The sequence below is a fragment of the Gymnogyps californianus genome, chromosome 11, assembly GCF_018139145.2.
Source record: "Gymnogyps californianus isolate 813 chromosome 11, ASM1813914v2, whole genome shotgun sequence".
Taxonomy (NCBI): domain Eukaryota; kingdom Metazoa; phylum Chordata; class Aves; order Accipitriformes; family Cathartidae; genus Gymnogyps; species Gymnogyps californianus.
In genome coordinates this window covers 21,588,049-21,609,994 of record NC_059481.1, presented here as the reverse complement: position 1 = coordinate 21,609,994, position 21,946 = coordinate 21,588,049, and the positions used below count along the sequence as shown (strand labels likewise).

Genomic DNA, 21,946 nt, shown 5'->3' with positions numbered 1-21,946 from the left:
TGTGGACCAGTTGCTAAGAAAGTGCTCATCTCCTCTAAACGTCCATGTTGAAGTGGCAGTGCTATTATGGCAAAGGAATACAAACATAAGTTCGAGTTCTGACTGCACGAGGGGTCCGTTGAGGTTAGGGGCTCCTTCAGGTAAGCTGGACCAAATCCTCAGAGAGCTCAGAAAAAGGCAGAAGCTTGATCTGACCTAAATTCACGGTGACTCACCGGTGAGATTTAATGTTGTTACTTTGTTTTGCCTCTGTTTCTCAGCAGTTGCTCACATTTTAAACAAGCACACTCTTACCTAACCGAACCGATAGATGAGTATAATTAGGACCCAATATAATAAGGCCAGTATTTGTAATAATATAAGGGAACATTCCAAAGCAGTTACAGAAGAAAAGAATTTCAGATAATTAGGAGAGGAGTTGGGCAGTGATACAGATTTAAAAAGTACCCAAGATAAAATAACAGATACTAAAAATATCTATATTGAGATGAAATCCTCATGACTCAGTGCTTGAGCCAACCTGCATTCTCTAGGAATTAGTAAGAAAATCGTCCGAAGAGGGTAGATTGTGGTGTATCGCCTTACTCTGGTGGGCTTACACTTACACTTCAGAGAAGTATCTTACGCTGAAAAAGGATAGACACAGGTCTGACTTAACAGGGCAATTGCAATATTTTTTTTAATATGTTCTGTAGCTGTAGCTTTTTAAAAATTGGTGGGTTTATTTCTACCTAGAAAAAATTCTAATAATGAATGCTCTGGATCTTGAATGGCAAAAGCACTGAGAGCAGGGCCTGAGATGCATTCTTTCAGTCAACCAGGACCTATTTTTAAATACCTACGACTCTCTAGCTAATAGTTGAGGAGTGATGAATCTAGCTTGCAAACAGAAACATGGAAGTGCCTTTTTTTTCTTCTTTTTCTTTTCTGCATAATGTGTTTTCTGACTAGATGCAAAATTTTGAAAGTATTGAAAGTACTGTAAGCATTGAAAGTATTTTGAAAGAAAGAAGTATTTTGCAAAGTATTTTGAAATGCTGTAGAGTTTCAGAAAAGCAGAAAAGCTGCATTATGAGAACATCAGCTATAATCTGGGTCAGATTTTCAGTGCAGATGTGTCAGATGCATTTTCTTGGAAACCCTCCATGACAGTTAGTGAGAAGAGTGACCCAATGTTTTCTCACCGTACAAAATAACTGTTCTGTTCAGTGATGTCATGTGGATGAAGCACTGCTTGTATTTCCAAAGCGGTGTCCTGTTTAAGCTTGTTCGGGAGCAGAGATTTTTCTCTCAGAACAGTTTCAAACAGGGAGTCTAGCAAATCTCTTTGGTACGTCTTGACTGATGTCAATCTGGCTTGTCAGTTTTCTGAATTTTAATGATCTGGTTTTATTTCCAGATCATGACTATTTATGTAAATGAGATGCCTTATAAATAAATATGGAAATTATTCCATAATATTAATTACAGGCTTTATGGTTCAAATACTTAATATATTCAAGGCAAATGGTGATGTGGATTGTCTTCAAGTTTATTAATTTAGTTATTTTGGTAGTTTGTTTTACTTTAACCTGACTTGCATATGCTGGACAGTGTTTCCTGAACTAAAGCAAGCTATGTTATGTGCCTGGATATATCAAAGGATATCAAAGGACATCAAAGGACAATAAAAATCAAAATGCATCATACAGTGGTAGTAGCAAATGGAAACCCAGATTTCAGAATGTTTTGTCTAAGAATCAAATAAATTAGTTTTACTTGGAGAATCTCAGCTTAAGTGTTGTTAGCCATTTACTCAAAAATGAGGTAGTTTTAAATTAATTATAATCCTTTGCACTTCTACAGCTGCTTCTCTTGAGAATCTCAATAGTGTTCTACAAACATTAATTAAGCCTAATAGTACTCCTGAGAAGTGGTTAACTGATAGATATACTTCACTTAACCCATCATGATATAAGTGATCTTTAGAACAAAATACAAAAACTTTAAACAGCAGGACTACACAAGAGTTTAGAGCCTGAAGTAAGTATCTTAGCCAGACAAAACTGTGGGGAACGTTTAGATATGTGGAATGCAATTACTTGGCCTAGGCATGATTTGAAGATAAATAAAAGTGCAAATAATAAGGAACTGAGATCTCTAGTGAAGGGAAGGGGGTTTATATCTGATGTGAGAGATGATACCCACAGCACCACAGTATCCCGCAGTGTGACTCTGGATGATGAATTGGACTGATTCAGAGAAAAGACTGCTATTTGCAGAAATCACCTCCAGATGGGCCAAAGAGCGTGAGTCCAAATCGAACCTTTAAGGCTGATGCATGAACAGCAGCAATAGCAGTTAAGTCCTTACTCTCACCCCTGAGGGTACAGAGGCTGCTGAAAATAGCAACAAAACAGCAGTATCAGTGTGTACATTTACAGCCCGAGACTGTTATTTTTGCTGGCAAATCTGTATGCATAATTTCCTTCCTGATATTACTCCACAAAGAGAAGCTTTTGTTATCTTGCTTTACTGATGAGAGCAATACTTAAAACGGGTCAGTGCTGGAACGGACAACAGGTTGGTTTTGGTACATGCATTAGGACTTGGACCATCCTCAAGCAACCCTTCTGCTGTCCCGTTCTCAAAAAATCTGCTGCAAATATTTGTTTCGGAGCTTCCAGTGTCTACGGGAAGAGCCATTCCAGAAATATGCTCCAGCTGTACACACTTACTTGCCTACTAACAACAGGAGAAGAGGTATGGCATCACTTGCTTGATACCCCTACCTGCAGCAACACAGCAAAGCGCAATGATGTTAACAGTTTTCTCACCCATTAATAGCAATGGCCATCCAGTGGGTCTCTTATCATTCAATATTTGATGGTTGCTGCAATGCTGCAATGCCTTGTGAATAGTTTCAGCATTTGCTGAGGGAAACTTTATGATGCACAGTCGAAATTCTCAGAGGCACGCTCTGAAATCCTGAGGAAGCAAATCGGCACTGAAAAGTGAAATGATAATGAGTTTGCATCAGATTTTTATTTATAGAAATGACTTGGAAACATTTGGGTCTCCTCTTTGGATACATTTTCTTTCCTTTTTGTTTCCCAGCATTTCTGTGCTTTTGGGACTACAAACTCTCACATAAATACTGGCAATAAATCCTTCCTGAGAAAGTCTACCTGCTGGAGAAAAATCTGCTCATTTTATCCAAGTGGAATGCCTAGACACTGCAATTAGGCTTTATCCTTACTCATATACAATAACATTCTTTATTTGCATTTTGTGAATTGTAATTCATTACATACATGACTCTGACGCCGAATGAACCCCCCTGCAGTGCTGCTGCTGAGTTCAGTGGCCTTTGGATCAGGCCCTGTGTTCGCTTCATTTCCCCATATTTTTAGCTGCTTCGGTAAGTTCTTTATCTAGAGAAGGGTCTGAAACCTCTTTTTTTTTTGCATACGTGCATGATATTCTATTGCCTCTTTCATAATTTATAATCAGTAGTTTCCCTGGAGTGCAAAAAGCTTTTCAGAAATACTGTACTTGAAGCAGTAAAAGGAAGGGTAACTGCACTATTATACTGCTGCATCATAATATTTAAACACTTTATTATTTCATAATCTGTCCTAGAATTTAATCATTCCAAGCAGGGATGGTCTCTTTATGTCAAACGGGATAAGTTCTAGATTTTCAAATATGCATATATAAAAAAACCCATGAAGATGTTGCTTCATTTTCAGTGTGATTCCAGCTTGCCAAAGGCTCCATTTCATTGCATAACCTTCCGGATGTAGATCCATTACTGCACCGTAAAGTGGGTTACTGGACAGGGTAAGGCAATTCATCCTCTGAAATGCAGAGTGTTGCTTTGCCAGTTACATGTTCTATAATTATCCATTATCATTATCTTTATAGTTATTTTTACCAAGGTTACGGATATGCCATGTCTCTTTGAAAGATGTTCTGTTGGGTTCTTTTGGAGCCTCGTTCTTCCCCCCTGTAGACGTAAATGAGCAGCGCACAGAGCAGAGCCAAGAGAGTTCAAAAGGAATAAAATTGGTAAGAAAGTGAACAGATCAAGCTCCAAATTGCGTACTTAAGAAACTGAAATGGTTTTGCCTATGGAAGCCAGTCTCTGCCAGGAACTACTGTGAATAGTAATAGCTGCTTTTTTTTTTTTTTTTTTTTTTTTTTTTGAGCACTGCTGAAGCCTCATGAATTGTAAGTAGTCAAATCTCACAATACTGGGACAAAGTCTGTTAAAACCATGTCCTGGGACAGGGAAGCTCTCCATTCCGTTCCTGGCTCTGTCACTGACCATCTGCCACTTGTCCTCTGCCTTGCTTGAGTTTACCCATGTGTAAAATGCACTTAAAATAAGCTAAACCATACTTTGAGAATGACTTCAGTGCCACAAGCTAGAAATTTGGGGTTGCAACATGGAAAAAAATGGTTCTGTGGTTGCCAGTCCATAGAAACCCTGTGCGTCTCCCTGCCCACGCTCCTGGGGAGGCTAAATCTGGCTGACAGTGCTCCACCCTGCACTTGAGAGGCAGCAGAATACCACATTAAGCATGCTTGATGCCTGCCCACCTGCAGTACATGCAGTTGTTAACTTGTTTAATTAACTTACTGTGCGCAACAAGAATCTGATCCAACACTAACTGGAATTAATAGGAAGACTTCTGTTGACGTAATGATCTTGGGGTCGGTCTCCATATGCATGCAGAGACCACTGCCTAAAGATCCCTGAAGTCCCCACGAAGGGAAAGGCTTTGTTTGACTGACACACAGACACATTTCTGTGCAATGAGCCTGCAGGAGCTGGGCACACAGTCAATCTGTCTCTGCCTATACAGTAACAGTATTCACTGATGCTGCTCTTTATTCAGAAATAAAGACAGCACTACAGTCATTATTTTTCATAGACCCTTTCACACGTGGCTTTAGACAAGCCTTAATGCGGAAAATTGATGACAAGCTATGCAGGAAAGCTTTGGGGCTAGATGTAAGTTAGGAAAGGTGACTTGATAAAGGTGGTGACAAGCTAATAACGAAATGGAACATTGCAATTAACTGTGCTGGTGGGGAAGAAAGTGTGCCACAGCCGAGAGAGCGAGCGAGCAGCAGGTAGGTCACGGAGAGAAAGCAGAAGAGGCTTGATGGAATAGGGTGGGAAGGAGGGGGAGATGTAAGAACAAGAAAGACAGGACAGAGATAAGCACTGTTAGCTGTGATGGTAGGATTGGACAGAAACTACTTTGTTTGGTGTTTGTATCAGGCCTTGCACGGTGAGATCCGCGTCCCTGACTGCGATTTGTTGACGTTGACACCGTATGTAATTAAATGCAGATAAGTCCTAGAAGGACAGAAATGGTAGGAGGGAAATAAACAGGTCAGGCTATAAATTAACAGCGAATCAAAGACGTCTACACAACGTTTTACCGATGACAGGAGCTGAAAAGTATGAAAACCGCCACAGAATGTTTAAGAATTATGTTTCTGTAAAATCAGCGTTTCCATTAGAAATAGTCAAGAATATTCTAATGGTTATGAACCTAAACTCTGCGAGGCGAGCTATTCATACATCAGTGCAGTGATTTTGCCTCAGTATACAAGCAGCTGAAACAATACTCTTAGAAGTAGGAACAGACCCATTAATCTCGGATGTTAAGGCTGAAGCCTAAAAATTATGCCTACATGAAAAACGAGGAAGGGCAGAGAGCACAGAATAGTTTGCATATCAAAATTACTAACACAAGCCAGAAGATGGACTTCATTATTGCTATTTATTTGAAAAAACATTTCCAGGATTAAAATATACCAGAAACTGTCAAAGGATTTAGAAAAATTTCTACCAGCACACTACATAATTTAAGGACTCACTACAGAACGCAGACCAGCTTGCTGCAAAAAATACTGAGGTTCTGGGTTCTTGATCTCTCACTTACCCCACTGTATATTGTTGGGAGAGAAAACATCTTTATGGGTGTGGCTAGAAACACATTTTACATAGAAATACAAGGAATGAGCAATGTTGTTCTTGTAGTCCCTGCCTGGGATAAGGGTTTGACACATTCCTTAGTCAGTATGCTGCCTGTTGAGAAAAAAAAAGAGACAGACTCAGCTCACAAATATCAATCCTGGCAGCGCAAAGCTGTGCCTGCGTGTGCAGGCTTGCACATGGGTGCTTCTGCCTGGGCAGAGACTGGCTCCTGTCAGCCGCTCCATTTCCTACATGGGGGGTAGGAGGAGCAGCATTTCTGCTATAAACAGTCCTATTAATAAAAGCATGCGGGGGGGGAAAAAAGTCATATTTTGTACTTTTTGCTTTTATATTCTCCTACTTGGTCAGAGTTTTCAGAAGGATGAGGTAAACCAATACAGTAGGTTTGAACATACGTAAGCATTTACAGTCCAAATTCAGAACTTCATATGAGTTTTCTGTCTTTATAACAAGCCACATCTAAACGGTCTAGCCAAACGTCCAGAACTGAGGGAAGCTTGAATTCAAAGCCAAAATTGTATGGTTGGAGCCTACCCCTAAACATCACTTCAGAAATAGCACATTGGTATAAAATTTTGAAACCCAGGGTTGCAGTACTCAAAGTGCCAGAAAAGTAGTATTTCTGTGTGTCGGTACGAGCAGGAGGACTCATTTTGTTATGCTCAGCAACATCTCGACACGCTGCACTAATCTTAGCCGCACGCTCTTAAAAGATTATTTTTGTCTCGGGTTCTTTTCTAGTCTTTGATGCAACAACCTGGTGCGGGTTACATCAAGCCTGCAGAAAATCCCTCGTTTGCTCTTCCCTTGTTTTCCAGACAGCCGGCACCTCCTCCGGGTCCTGGCGACGGGCGCCGCAGGTGAGCGAAAAAACTCGCATATTTGGGCCGGAGATTAATTTCTGTTTAAATTAAAGGTGCTGCCGGCGGGCGGGAGACCCTGTGGGGAGGAGTGGGGAGGGGGAGAGCCGAGCCCACGGTCTGCGCGTCGTATTTTAGGCTGTGCTGAGGGGGTTTCACTGAGGGCGTCCCGCTCACCCCCCCCCCCCCCACACGGTTCAGAGCCGCCGGCGCCTCGCCGCTCCCTGAGGGGGGAAGGAGGGAGGCGGGGGCCGCCGGACCGAGGCCCCTCGCCGAGGGGCCCGCCTCGTCAGAGGGAGTCCTCAGCGGCGAGCTGGGCGCCGGGGCGGCCGCACACGGCCGTTAGGCAGCGGGGTGGCGGCGGGCCCGCCTCAGGCGCGGCGGGGCACCATCGCCGCCAGCCGCGGAGCAGCAGGACCCGGCGGGCGCCCTCCCGCGCTCTCCCGCCGCGATCACGAGTCGGTGCCCGCCTCTCTTCCCCCCCCCTCCAACCCCGCGTGACAGCCAAGATGGCGGCGCGAGGAGGCGGCGCGGAGGGGAGGGGGGATCCCGCCTGAGACGCCCACACGGCGGGGAGGCGGCGAAGGCGAGTCGGGCTCCGCTAGGATGAGATAAGGGCGCGGGGACCGAGCGCGCTTTCCCCCCCTCCCCTATCCCCCTTCACCCTCCCGCTCCTCGGCGCCGGGGGCAGGAGGCGCCGGCGGCCGTTTCCCCTGCCCCGGGGAGCGCGGCCCCCGCCTGAGGTGAGGGCTGCGGGGCGGCGAGGGAGCGCGCCGGGCTGTCAGCGCGGTGGGGCGCCGGGGGGGGGGGGTGGGGGTTCTCCGGGGAAGATATCGCGGTGTGGGCGCTATCGCGAGCCTGGGCCGGCGAGGAAGGGGCGTCCGCCTACCCGCTGCTCCCCTGGCCCGCGGCGGGGCCGGCGGCGCGCTGGGCTGTCAGTACCGGGCGGGGGCGAGGGAGGCCGGGCGCCGGCGGGCGAGGGGGCTGAGGGGAGCGCAGGGGCGGCGGTAACTTTCCGCTGGGCCGCGGTGGGAGGGGGGAAAACTTTCTCCTTTTCCCCGTCGGCCCGACGCTTCCCGCCAGCCCCCCCGCCCCTCCCGCCGCCGCGGCGGCGATGGACGGGCCGGAGGAGCGTAGCCCCGGCCCGGCTTGCGGGGCCGCGGAGGCAGGCGCCCCTCAGGGCGGAGGGCTGCCTGCGCCTTTGCTGAGCTCTCCCTGCTGACCTGCCATGTTGCAAAGGCAGGGCAGGAGCGTGCTGGCGGGCTTGGAGAGCTGCTCGGGGAGAACCTGGCCGAGGTGTGTGTTCCCCAAGTAAATGTGCAGTTTTTCCGTGCAGCGTGCGCTGCGTCAGCTGGAATTGCACAGGTAGTGTTCAGCCTTGTGCGTGCCTATTTTTATTGCGGCTTTCCCTTTGGCTCCCGCAGCCCGGGTTACTGTATACCTGGATTAATGCGACACGCTGGACACGATGGTAAAAATTAGTCCTGACGTTTTTATCGTTGTTCCGTCATGATGTCTGCATGTAGCATAAGTTGCTGGCCAGGGGATGATAACATTTAATAACTTCCTAGTGATGGTTGTTATTCTGGAGTAATTTCAAACGGGCTACACTTTTAAATGTGCTGCCGCTGAGAATGTTGATTTGCGAAAAATGAGGTCTTGACTTGGCGCTTAGTTCTGAAGTTTAATTTTTTTGAATTAACTGAGTAGAAGCGTGGTGTTCTGGAGAGCTTTTTACTTCATTTCACAATTTTTTTCTGGAACTGTTGCTCAACTAGAGGTTTCCGTAAAAAGTGTTACATTACAGTACATAATCTTTCACTTTCTGAATGATTAAACACAAATATTTAATCTTGGCAAGTATCTGTGATGGTTTAGGAAAACTAATTGAGTTAGTCTAGCGAAGGAAGGTCGAGGGGGGAGTAAATGGATTATTTCTGGTTTGTGTGTCTAGCATACAAGTCGTACTTTGTAAGACGCACAAACCAGTCTCCCGTTTCTCTCTTCTTTTTAAAAAATTCATACATTTAGAGTATTGGTGAAACTCTATCTTGCTTTTAGAGTATTGAGGAGTCTGTAAGCTCATTTAAAGTGAACATTAAAGTGGAACTGCGTCTCTGGTAAATGAAGCTAAGTTTTCTAGGGGTAATTGTGACTTGGCATTGAAATGGTTTAATTGTCAAAAATAGAGCATTAGAGTTTTTGTGGTTAGGTTTTGGGGAAGGGGAAAATGGCATGGAGCCTTAAAGACAGAACAAAAAAGATTAAGCTTCCCTACAGCCTTAAGAGCTTATGTGATGTACATCTTTTACTTATTCTAGAAACATTAGAGTCCAGCTGGATGAGGTACTTTCCTCAAGTTTATGGGCAGCTTCTGCTCCTTTGGAACAGGCTTTACCCAATGGCCTCTTCTAAACAGTGAATTTACTACAAAGTAGCAAAAAAGATAAGGTCTGTTTCTGCAAGCGGTAAACCAAAAGGCACTAGGACCATTTTTTAAAATACAGGCTTACTTAGAAATGTTTTTCCAGTATTAAGGATGTTCATACATGTGAGTTTTCATACTTTTTGTAGCAGTGTGGTTACAGGTCTGCATTTCTGGTGAACAGCTTGTTCTATATGCTTTACTTGGATATAACACCAATATGGCGCTTAATGGAATTTCTATATGCATTAATGGCAATATTAGCAATTTTGTAGTTATATAGCCAGAGTTAATTATTAGTTAGTAAAAGCATAAATATTGACATAGCCTGGCATATACTATAGGGCTCAGGTGAGCGTAGCTGATTCAGGTCAAGCATTAGGAACAACATAAATAACCTGGTCCTATTTAAGATATGTGCTTGAAAGGGAAAGTAGTAAGGTAGAAAGAACAGCCTAGCTGGTGCTCTAAAGAGAATGGGGCAAGTTCACCTCAGGAAGTTGTCTAACTAATACTACTGTTCTGTGTCACTCTTACAAAGGAATTGTGGGCACCACTGTTCAGAAGCCAGTCTTGCAACTTTTAATCTACAGGATTTTGCATTGTAGGGTTTACTGATGTCTAGGTAAATTCCTGCTGCAGTGTGTGATAGCTAGAGAAAACTGTCTAATGACTCTTCAATAGAGGAAGACGATATCTAGACCAAGCTGCATAGTGATAATGGGATCTATTAATCTCGAGGTTTTAAAACTGGAAAAAGAAATTTGCAGCATCTCTTAAATATTCAACATCCCTTTTCAATTTCCATCATACTTCCTAGCAACTGAATTGGAGTTAGTTTTGCAAGTCATAGTAGGTTGAAATGCTTTTTGTAACAGTGGCTGTAGAAACAGTTGCACTCATGGTCAAACACCCGCAAGTTGTGGAAAAGACTTGTAGGAAGTCTTCTTTCCATTCATTGTCCTTTACTCAACTTTGACCTTAGTTTTTAAATATAGTGTCGGCATGACCAAAAAGTTGGAGGCTAAAATGTTGCACAATTTACATTGACTTTTTTTTTTTTTAAATCCAATATAACCTTGTAACCTTGTTCAAACATAATGTTTGAGGTATTGGTGATTTCCAAGTATCTTGCTGCCTGACAGAGGGTTCCAGGAGCTCGGGTTTTGATACATCTGTAGCTGTGGATTTAAGGTATTTGTTCTGAAGTTTCCCAGAAAGAACTGTAATACTTCTTAAAAGGAGGGGGAAAGGACCAAAAAAGACAGCAAAATCATTTCTATTTAAGTGCCTTAACAAAACGTGATGCAGTTTATGTGGATTGGTGTATTTCCAGTATGATTCTCTTGTTTGTTAAAATGTTTAAATCGGGCTTCTCTGTGATGTATTGAAATTTCAAATTTTTTTTATGCTGACTCTCAAAAAACACAGAAAAACCCGAACCAAAACCTGTAAAGATTTAGCAACTTTGAAGAAAGTTTAGGTTGAGCTTGCACAAAAAGCAAGGGTAGAGGTGTGGTTTAGAGGGCTGAGTTGTACTTGTCCCTCACCTTTCTGCTGTAGCCTCGCTGGGCGGTCTTAGGCAAGAGCAAAGAAAAGGCCCTGCATCTATTCCCTTGTATATCAATTCTGTGTATAAATAATATTTGCTACTGTGAGCACAAATCATGATAGAAATTTTATGCCACACTAAAAGCAGCAAATCCTTGCAAATCCTCTGCAAGCTAAAGCCAGTTATGCCTTGCTTTAATTCAGGATAGCTAACAGGTAGGAGATGAATATGTATAAACAGTGAATGCATCACCACCGTTCAACTATTTAAAATCTAGCAGTGGTACTGACCAAGTAATTACTTAAAGTGAACGAGGTTCTTTGCTGTATTGCATAATAAGCCTTAGATATTTTCTGCTGTCCTTCAGTTCTGGCTTAGTCTGTGCCTGGAAGCTTGGTCTATGACTGATCTAGAAATACTCTGCTGATGTATGTATGCTTATAAAGTGCCCCCACAGACTATAGAGTCAAAATTAAAATGTACAGTGAAGGCGATGTGAGGCGGTGATGCTGAGAGGTTTGATCTATAGCAGTCATTTTAGTAGCAGTCTATGATGCAGAAGCAGTCATCGGTAGTTCCCTAAAGAGCTCAGAAACAGTACCAGGAGGAAATTGTGGAGGAGAAGTGGAAACAAAAGACTTGAGAAAGTGTTGGCCCTACTCTTTTAAATGGCATATTTTTACCTTTTCAAAGTGTACTTTTGTGTATTGGATACAGTGAAATAGAGTGAAATTGAAGTAAGCAGTAACGGGGCGGTGAAAGAAGGAGGGACTATGGTATGAAAATAGGATGCGAAGAGTAAGGAGGAGTGTTAGAAGTAAGTTAGCCAATTATATCCTCACTATTTAATTTTTACTGTAAAATTTGACGTTTTAAATTTGGGTCAGAAAAAAGCATTAATACTAATTAATCGAATTATTTCAATTTAGCCATCTGAAATAAAAGTGAACAAGCAGTAAGTGTGTTGTATAAGTTGTATGTACATACACGCAAATGAAAAAGTCCCAAGAGGAAACCCCCACTTTTTTGTGTGCAAGCATTATGCAAACAACGAGAAAGGCATTGTGGGCTGGACTCTTGAGTTTTGATTTTTGTCTTGAGCTTCAGAAGAAACTTGTGGGCTTAAGGAATTATTCTCAATTGTACAACCAAGATCAGGATCTGGTCCAGCTCCAGTAGCTTCTGTATGTCAGCAAGTTTGTCTGTATGATGTTTTGACAGTGAAAGAGGCAATGCTGTCCAGATCCTGCAAGTGCAAAACTAATCAGGCTCAGTACAGTGCTGTCAGTTAAATCCCGGTACAGGAGCAGTGTTCTAACAAATTGTACAACTTTGTAGTTACCTTGTATGCTGAACTCCTATTCAGGACAGCGAAGACTTCATTATGTAGAGCACCAGGGGTAAACCCTTCTGTGAGTACTTTTCTCGTAATATTTAGCGCATAAGGTGACTCTCCCTGACTCGGTACGCTCCAGCCTTTCTTTTGAGGGCGTGGTTATTTAATAATTTTGGTCCAAAAGATAGGGAAGGGGTTTTAAGATATGTCTGCTCTACGTTACAAAGAGGTATTCTGAGCTGGCTTTGGAATCCTGAAGCAGTAGTTACCTTAGCATATCATTGCACGTCAGCTAATTTACTGTGATTATGGGGGGATACCCTAAAGTTGCTTTATATTGCTTTGCTAGCTAATCTAGTTAGGAAACTGTTACAGCAATATGTGTTAGTTGATAGATATATTTGTAGCTGAACTGGTAGCAGTACATTCCCACTTATTTTTCTGTGGGGTAGATGATGAACATTTTGCTAACAGGATGTAGAGATTTACTAGATGAGGGAGGTATTAGTCAGTGTTATCCCTCCATTAAACCTTTCCAGTGTGGCGTAGATCATCTGCAAACAGCAGTTACAGCCCTGCAGTTGCAGTTTATGCATGTCATCCACTCAGTGTCTATAATTTGCAGGATGGCTGGGTCCAGTTTTCTTACCTTACAGGATGTTTTTGCTGGCCAGAGAAAAAAAGAATGTCAAATGTTCTAAGTCACAATTAAAGTGTATTTTTAAATGTAGCAAAAAATGTTAGAAACAATTCCCACCTGTCTTTCCCTCCACCACACCATGAATTCAAAATTTTAATTTGGGTAGAGAATGGCTTCAAAACTAAACTGAGGTTGGCATGTGTGTCCAAACATGGCTGGGTGAAAGCAGGCCACTTCTGTCACTCTTGGTTGATGCACTTTGACATTTTCAGTGACAGATTTTGGGTTTGAAGCTCAATATTGGAAGATTTGCTGCTTTCATTTGCCTTTATCTACTGTGCCAAGGAAAACAGAACATTCTGTTTGGGGGACTTCTCCTTTTAAAAATTTGTTGTATAATAAGTAGTTGTACAAAAAACATGTACTAGCTGCCCTCCTGAACTGTGTTTTGGATGAAGTAATATTTACACTTTATAGTGCTTACCTTGGCTTCCCTCCCCCTCATGTACTATAAATTGTTTTCTGCAGCCCTCCCTAGAAACACAGTTGTACTTCAGAAATTGTTTCCATTCTTTGGTTGTGCTTTTTGGCCATAAATACTGTAATCTAGAAAGAAAAGTGGAAGTTTTAAAACTGGCTGTGTTAAGATTTGTCTCTGTCCTGAATCTCATGGGATACTTGAACATCACTTTCCTGAATTTTTGTAGTCAGGGTTGAATATCATGGGATTTTGCTGTGGCACAACTGTAATGAACACCTAAGTAGCCTGTGCCTTGTTAGACCCTTTTAGTAAATGCTTTGATTTTATTGAGACTGAAAACAGCAATGAAGAACAAACAAATGGGAGACTTGGTGAGTGGTGGTGGAAAGTACAGAAGATGTAGAAAATGCCTGATCTCTCCCTCAGGGTGAAGTCTGTTCCTTCCTGCCTTCTCTCTGCCAGTTATTCTGCTTCCTCCTCTAAGCTTTGATACTCTAGATGGCTAGTTCTTGCTCACTGACTGCAGCGATCCCGCTGAATCTAGATTAGCCTCTGAATTCAGGCCTAATTTTTCTTTCTTCCTAGGCATTGCTGAACAAATCTGCTTGTCCCTCAGTTCTTGGCCTGCATTTGTATTTTCTGCTCCCAAACTCATGGCCTTGTATTCTGTCCCTGCGCTCTTATCCAGCACTTTTCCGTTTCCCAGGCACCTCTTAGAGATGCTTTGTTGCCAAGTTTTCTGAGCTCTCTTGATTATCTCCTCAGCTGTTTGGATCAGAGTATGTTAACCATGAGTTGGTACAGATGATTGTGAATGGGCCTGCAAAACACTTGATAGCAATTCCAGTCCAGTGATGTAGGGGCAGAACAATGTTGGGGTTTTTCTTGTTTTGTTTTTTTTATATGCCAGTATGTTTCTTAGCACTAGTACTACTATTGATGCAGCACCAAAGGGAGCTTAGTGGAGGCTAGTGGCTTCTTGTTAATTACTGCATTGTCTAACGTTATTGAGGTACAGATGTATGCAATAGCATCTAAAAAGTAATGCAATTGATCACTTTAACCCTATTTGTTAGTAACTTTCTCTGTTGCTGTCATTTGTTTTAACTGTAGTAGTAGGAAACGTGAAGACAAGAAAGTACAGGCAATGTCCTACTAAAGAATAGAAATAGTGTGAAAAGTCCCGGTTATATTAGGGTAATAATGTAGGTCCTTTGCACCTTGTTTCTTGAACAAGTAGAGCTTTTACTTGATAGATGGAGGACAACAAACTAGTTGTAAATATGTTCTACAAGCTCCAAGTACTACGAAATAGAGCTGCAAGTACACTGGCAGCAGTTCTTGCTGTGTTCCTTGTGATGCTTAAAAGTATATTTTTCTTCTTCTTTCCTTTAACTCTCCTCATTGGCTTTCCAGATAGTTGACTAGGAAAGATGTTTTTTGAAGTGTCCATGGGGAAATTCTTCATGTGTTAATGCTGCTTATTTCCTAGGCTTTTTGCAGCTGTGCTTGAGGTCTGCAGGTGATCCCTAAAATTGTAATTTCTGACAGTCTTGGAAACTTTATATTACAGATCAGGTCATAGACAAAAATGTGTAGTGCTACTGCTGCATGCTCTCTTACTTTGTAGTCTGGTGTAAAAATGTTTGAAGTCAGTTACTGGAGAATAACTGACTTTAACTGGTACTAGTCCATAGTGCTGTACGGATTAGAAAGACTTGCACCAGGGGCTGGGTTCACTCTCTAGCTGTCACCTCCCCACTTCTTGCTGGAGGAGTAATGAACTAACGGTGCTGATTGCTTCTGCATGATCTGAAATAAGTTGTCTTGTACCTTGGGGTTATGAACAGAACCTTGAACTTTGTGCTCCCAAAAATATAATTCTGATAATCTAGTGTAGGTTTTTTCCCCCGATTTCTCCACTTCAGCAATGGAAGCAAATCTTTCATGGTTTGCATAAACCCTCCTGAGATGCGTTTCTTCCCAGCCTTGCTTATGTTACACTTTGTTTTCTGAAGTCTTCTCACAGTAATCTTCTAAGAGTGTTCTCCAAGTCTTGGCAAATAGAAGCCTCGTTTAGGCAAAGTTTATTTTTGACTACAGCCTTGCTGATGCTAATGAGTCATTCGGGGAGATTGAAGTCTGAGAGTGTCTCCAGTGAGGTATTCTTCTCAATCCCATGGTGGAAAGCTGTTGCTTCAAAATGCTTAACTGTAGCATAGGCTGCCCGGCTTGCACATGCCTCAGTGTACAACACAAGCTCAAGCTGTCTGTGGTCATACCAGTGTTTAAAAGTGGTCATACTAGTATTTACAAGCTAAGTATACCGTATCTGAAGAAAAACAGTGAATTGTGACAGTGAATGGCAAGGAGACCGTAACTGCAAGAATGGGGAATTGGAGTAAGGTAGCTAGATGGAAGAGTACATGTGTATTGCTGATTGCGGAGTGAGAAGAATCTGCTTAAATATCAGAATCTTGCAAAGAGGAACAATGTTTTAAAGTAGACTTTGAAAGGTTATTGAGCTAAAAGAGCACTTTCATAGCTGGCTAACACCTTCTGTGAATAGATATGGAAGGTATTTATTATCAGAAAATAGTGGAAGAATTGAAATAATTTGAAGTGGCTGGCTCAACCATTCTTTGATTTTGTTTCTTTAAAGCATTAAATGTATTGTGTTGTTTACATTCTTAAAATATCAGTGCAGCATAAAACTTGGTATTTTGTTTCTTAAGTTTAAAAGCTGGTTTCATATGCTTTTTTTAACAGTTGTGACATGTAACCTTGTCTTAGCAAGCGAGTCCTACAACAATTCACAATGTTCATTTAATGTGACTGGTGCAGTGGAGTGTGCAATAAGTTTCAACAAATAAGTACATTCTTTAATTTTTGTTTTTACTGTTTCTATAGGGAATGAAACTTTAACAAGAAGTCTATGTTAAAGCCTGGCTAACAGCAAGAGAGGCAAAGTGTGGAAGCAATGCCCTGATGAACAGGTAGGGAACACATTGAAAGAGTTTTCAAGAGGCTTGTGTTCTGACTTTAGAGAATTCCTGTGATATTTGAGGTGCTTCTGCTTTGTTCCCAGGATTGTTTGCTTGCTATGAAGAAAATACTGGGGAAAAAAGACTTGTCTGTTGCTTGCCTGACAACTTTGGTAGTACAGGGATGGGGTGAAGGTTTTTCCCTGGGTAACTGCAGTTACTCACATGTTCTCTAGACTGTTGAGCTCTCATGTGATTTGTGCAGTGTCATGGCTGAGAAATGGTTCTGAGTGGCCATAGCAGGACTGACTGATCCAGATAACTTCAGTTTGCTCTTGCATGACTAGCCACCACATTTCTGTGTGCTGTCAGCATACTTCAACAGGATAATGCAGCAGTACACATATGAGACTGAAATGCTAGGGGCTGCTAGAACTTTACTGGCAATTTTTAAAAATTGGTCATTGATTTGTCTGTCTATTCATCTACTCTTGATGTGCCTTCAAAGGAAGGAAGTTCTTGGAATGTGATTATATGATGAATGCTTTTAAAAAAAAAAATCACCATTTTTAATAAAGCTTTGGAACTGTTTTAAAAAAGATGTGTTGCAGAGCCCTGCACTGGTTTCCAACCTACACTGGGAGACATTTGTTCCTTGTTTACAAACAGAATATCTCTTTGGAGTCAGGCTAACAAAGTAAAATGTCACCTGCTTTAGACAGCTAATGGACCTAATAAGGAACTCAAATTAATAAGCGATTTAATAACCTCAAAGGAAAATGCAGGAAGGAATGGGAATGAAGACAAGGAAGATCAAAAGATTACAAGGCAGTTGTTGTGTTTGTATCCGCCAGAGGCGGACTGGCAAAACTGTTCTAATGGAGTCGGACAGTCCTTACTGCTGTCTTTCACAGGTCATGTATCTCTTGCACATGCAAAAAGCATACAAGTAAACCCCTTTTTGCTATCTGGGAAAGCTGGCTCCTGGAAAGAAGCTGGCACTGCTAGAGCAGTTCTTCTGGTCTGCCGCCCACTTACGAGTTGCCTCTACAATAGTCTGTGGGTAGGAGCAGGTTGTATGAATTATATCAGTATTTTTTTTCCTTGGAAATGGTGTAGTGCATCTATAGTAAACTCTGTACTTCATGAAGCATCATGCCTGTTGCTGCTGCACAGATGGAATATATGGCACATCCACATTAGTTCTGGTCATGTGATGGGGAAAAAGCTGATGTTTACTTCCCTCTTATAGTATTTGAATGAAAAATGTGATCTGTTCAAAAAGCTTGGACACTGATTTAGTTTTATTTGAAAATATGTGAGCTGGTATAAAATCATGCCTTTCAATTTTTGTTTGCTTTCTATGAGAGAGTTGCGGATAGCTTATAGCAAATAGAAAAAACTTTGTTGAAAGTAAAATAAGTTAGCATATATGCACTGCTTTCTGAATTCAGGGTTAGATCTAAGTCCCACCGATATTTTATCACAAAAGGGTCAGCCACGTGGAACTCCTGTAAACCTCCTGATCATCCTTCTTGTAATAGCAGATTGTTTTGCCCTTTGCAGCAGACTGGTTCTCTTTTAACACTAGCAATAGATCTATAGTGTTAGATCACAAAGCTAATTTTTCAGATTAATCTCTTTTGCACAGTTGCTAAAATGCCAGTACCTATGAATTACAACAGTGGTGACAGTTAGACAGCGAAAATTATTAATTAGTATTTCCTAAATGTTTGTGAAGAAATACAATGATATTAATTAAATTGAATAAACAATGAAACTGAGTTTACCCTTTGTCTTTCAGCAAAGTAATCAAGCTAATAGTTTGCGGATCTGTGGCAGGATTATCTGATTGTTTCCCCTGTTCCCATATTTTTAGAAATGGCAAAAAGCCCTCTTCTTCCACATTTATATAGTCATGATCTGCAAAGTCTGTGTGGTTTTTTAATATGTTCTTACAAGTCAGTTTGCTATTTGCAAGGATATTTTGTTTCTTACTGATGTTTATGGTTTTTAATTTATAGTGGTATTAATTATATGCAGTCCATTAAAAATGATTGTCATGAGATGGCTCAAAGACCATCTGATGCACTTATTTCCAGGGACTTTTGTAAGAGGTTATGTTTATGATCCCATGGCATTGTCTTCAAAGTGCAGCCTGTCATCCCCAGATGACTGAAGTGTAGAGAAGCAATAGTAGCTGCTTCTCAGTGTGGCACTGTTCATGTTGTTGAATTTCACCTGGGACCTGCTGCTTCAAGCAACACTCTTCTGCAGTGTGACTTTGTTTCTGTTCTGGTTTTTTTTTTTCCTGGACGTTAACTTGCAGTACTGTGTGATGTACGTAATTGTAACATGCTTTGGAATACCTTCATGGTAAGAGTTTCTACAGAAATTATTCAGACTCATCAGTTTCTGTGAAATTGCTTTTCACAGAATGATTATTTGTCACTGAATTAGTTCACGTTATGTTAACAGACCCCAGAAAGAAGGTATATAAAGTTTGCATAAATCTGCTCTCACAGTAAACAGATGTTGAAAATTTGAGTATCACAGTAGCTCTAGTAAAGTCTAAGTTGGCTTAAATAAAACACCACTGAATTGTTTTGATATCTTCTGCATTTCATCCCATTTTTAGCTGCAAGCCTTCTGTATCAGAAGGCAAAGATCTGAAGGGATGATGCATCATCAGCTAGGCCTTTTTTTTTTTTTCCTCCTTTCTGTAAAAGCTGCATTAAATTATGAAAGTCTTGCTGACTTGTGTATTACTTGCTATAACCTTAGGAAGCAAATCTGTGTGATAGCAGGTGTTTGTATGTAGGGGATTCTAATTTTAACTGGCTCTAAATGAGGAGAGCTTGTCCCAGTTTTTCTTGAAAGTGCTTTTGGGAATAAATGAATGTTTGACTTTAAGACTTTTGGTATAAACTTAATATGAAATAATTAATAGTGAGGCTTAAATTGTGAGATAGGTATGATTCTTCAGTATAATGTGTATATATATCTTTCTGTTTACTTGTAATGCTGTCTTGGCTAATTAAACTGGAATAGTGTGCTGCTAATACACTGAAGTTATAAGGCTTACGTGCAATTTTAATGGTCATAGTTTGTATAATTTTTGATTACTGAAATATTGTTTTCTTTTCAACTTAAAAGGCATTGTGAAGCACTCCAGAAAATGGTGTAGTTTTGTGAAATAATGCTGATGAGAAAAGGAAGAAACCAAAACTTAATATTTTTTTCTAACTCAGAATCTTTAAGGCAAAGTTCAGTTTTGTAGTGTTTCTGCTGCTTTGTACTGAGCCTGTGGTTACGGGGCATATTTCATACACAACAGTGCAAGACTTAGCCAGCTTTCAGTCTACCTTCTCTCTTCTCAAGTCTTTTAATGGAAAACTCTTTCACCAGAGCTCATGATGGGGTAAGCATTGAGTTTAAATTGCTTGGTTGGTAGCTTTTACTTAGCCAGCCCTTTCTTCCTCAGCAGGTCTTGAGGAATATTTTGGGGTTTATATTTTTTTATATATATATAACCCCTTCTATCTTCTGAGCAGTCTTTGACCATAGCTCTTTTCTGATCTATGTTATGAAGTATTCATTTTTTTCTCTCTGCATTTCTTGATGCATTTTCAAATGATACTTTTTAAAAGCAACTGCTTACACTCTGATATATATATATATATTTTTTTTTTTAAGAGCAAATGCTTGCCCAGTGTATTGTAGGTTTAAAAAAACTGTTACAGCTTATCCATTGGTTTAGAGTGAGTGCTGGTTGGTAAAGATAACAGTTTTCATGACAGTTAAAATGTAGTATACCATAGTTAAGTTTTACAGAGAATTGTTAATGTTACAAAATATTTAGAACTTCAGTCGTGTTAGCTAAAAGATGATAGTGTTTGGGCTTATGTTAGAGTTTAAAGATGCTTTGTGAAACTTCTTTTTCTCTGTGCATTTGTTGCTAGCCTATTCTGGATTTGCTGAAGCCAAGTGTACAGTGAAATAATAGGCAGCATATGCGGTGGTTGAATTTGTGTCTTTGGATATATCACTCAAGGAGAAGTTTGAGTTTGTAGTTATTACTCTCATATACTGCTAATTGAGTAACATATTCCAGATGTTTTTGAAATAACTGAATTTATGTTAAATTAAGCTTAGTTTTGTAACTGCATTCTCTCTTCTCTTAGAAAACAAGCTGAACAGTTATTTACAAACAGTTACACTGCTATATATTGATGATTGTTTCCCAGTAATCATGTGTTCTAAGTGTCCCATGTTGCTTATTAACCATATAGAAAGAAGTAAAGGTTGGATAGTTTGGGGGGGGTTCTTGATGTTTTCTTGAATAATGTAAAAAACCTTAGAACAAAAAACTTACTCATTTCCTTGTGACTTTAGAAGATAGTCAAGTCAGTTACTCCAGCAAAATACAAACCACCTACAAAATAAGAGCAGGAAGATGGAATTACCTTTCTTGCACTGGTGGATGAGGTTGATAGTGGTGATCAGGCACAGGCTGACAGTCTTCCTTCTTCAGCAGGGACTGGTGCTGGAAATCTGAGGTCAGCTTGAAACAATGCGATTAAATGCACAGTATCGACTTAGGACATAATTTCCCTAATTACCAGTGAGAGATGTCCAAATTTATTTTGCTTGTTTTAACAAAGTTTTGTTGGTAAAATCCAAGAACCATGATGGTATGAAGTTTGATAAGGTTTAATACTTGCTACCTAGAGCAAAAAATAGAGATAAAGCAACCAGAATAAAAGTGGCATGAAAACTGAAGTCTTGTACCAACCATTCAAACTGTTTTAAATTCTGTTTTTTGAGTTTCTGAATGTTAGCAAGCTCTTGAAACTCTGGTGTTGTAACAGTTTCTCTTGCAATAAAATTTTACACCCAAACAAAATTAATTCAACAAAAGGGAGTCTTAAATAGCTTGTCTGGTTTAAAAGTCTGGAACTTGATGACAGTAAACTTCCTGAAGCTACTTTAGCGAGGTTCCAGCACATATGGGTGACTTAGATAAACATTTTTAGCCCATTTCTCAATGTTCCATGAAAGAGCAGAAAGTATTTTCTTTGTTTGCAAAATCAAGCTATCAAATAAGACATGGGGTTTAAGTGACTTGCAAAGGTATTCAGGAGTCTCTGACAGAGAGGAACCTGACTCTCCTGATATGTAGTGCACTGCATTGTTTGCAAGGCCATTTTTTCATCCTACAGATATTACTTTGTCCTGTGCTGAAGTTAATTTACAACATTGGTAGCAAACACTGCAAAACAACACTGTACAGAAAGAATTCATATGTAAAGAATTTTTTTATCAATATGTTCCAGGAAGAAAGAATGTAATTTTCCAACACAATTTGGCTGGAACAGCAGGACTGTATTCCTTTTCATTACGAAAAACTTCATGTGGTCTTGAATGTTTTTGTTTCACAGTGGTCTGTAGTCCATTGAAGTTGACTCAGTTTAAATGTTTGTATAAAAGCTGGTATATTGCTGGCTATGGATGGGTTGCATATCAAGGATCTGAGCCCCAAAACACTATAAAATAAAATGGTATCAACTTTTAGTCTGCAAAATACTCCAAGAAGATCTGGCCTTGGTATCTGATGTAAAATCTTATAGGGTGAGATGGCTGCAAATATTATAGTTGTATCTTTAGAAT

The 21,946-nt window shown here is 40.7% G+C and overlaps 1 protein-coding gene across 4 annotated transcripts in view; it reads left to right on the top strand.

Annotated features, from left to right (window-relative positions):
• Positions 1–7,557: 7,557 nt before the first annotated feature.
• DENND4A (DENN domain containing 4A) overlaps positions 7,558–21,946 on the top strand; it is a 59,181-nt gene continuing 44,792 nt past the window's right edge. For all 4 annotated transcript variants that reach the window (XM_050903678.1, XM_050903677.1, XM_050903680.1 and 1 more), the window contains exons 1-2: positions 7,558–7,601; positions 16,203–16,288. The gene's annotated coding sequence lies outside the window, so the exon portion shown is untranslated. The remainder of the gene's footprint in view (positions 7,602–16,202; positions 16,289–21,946) is intronic.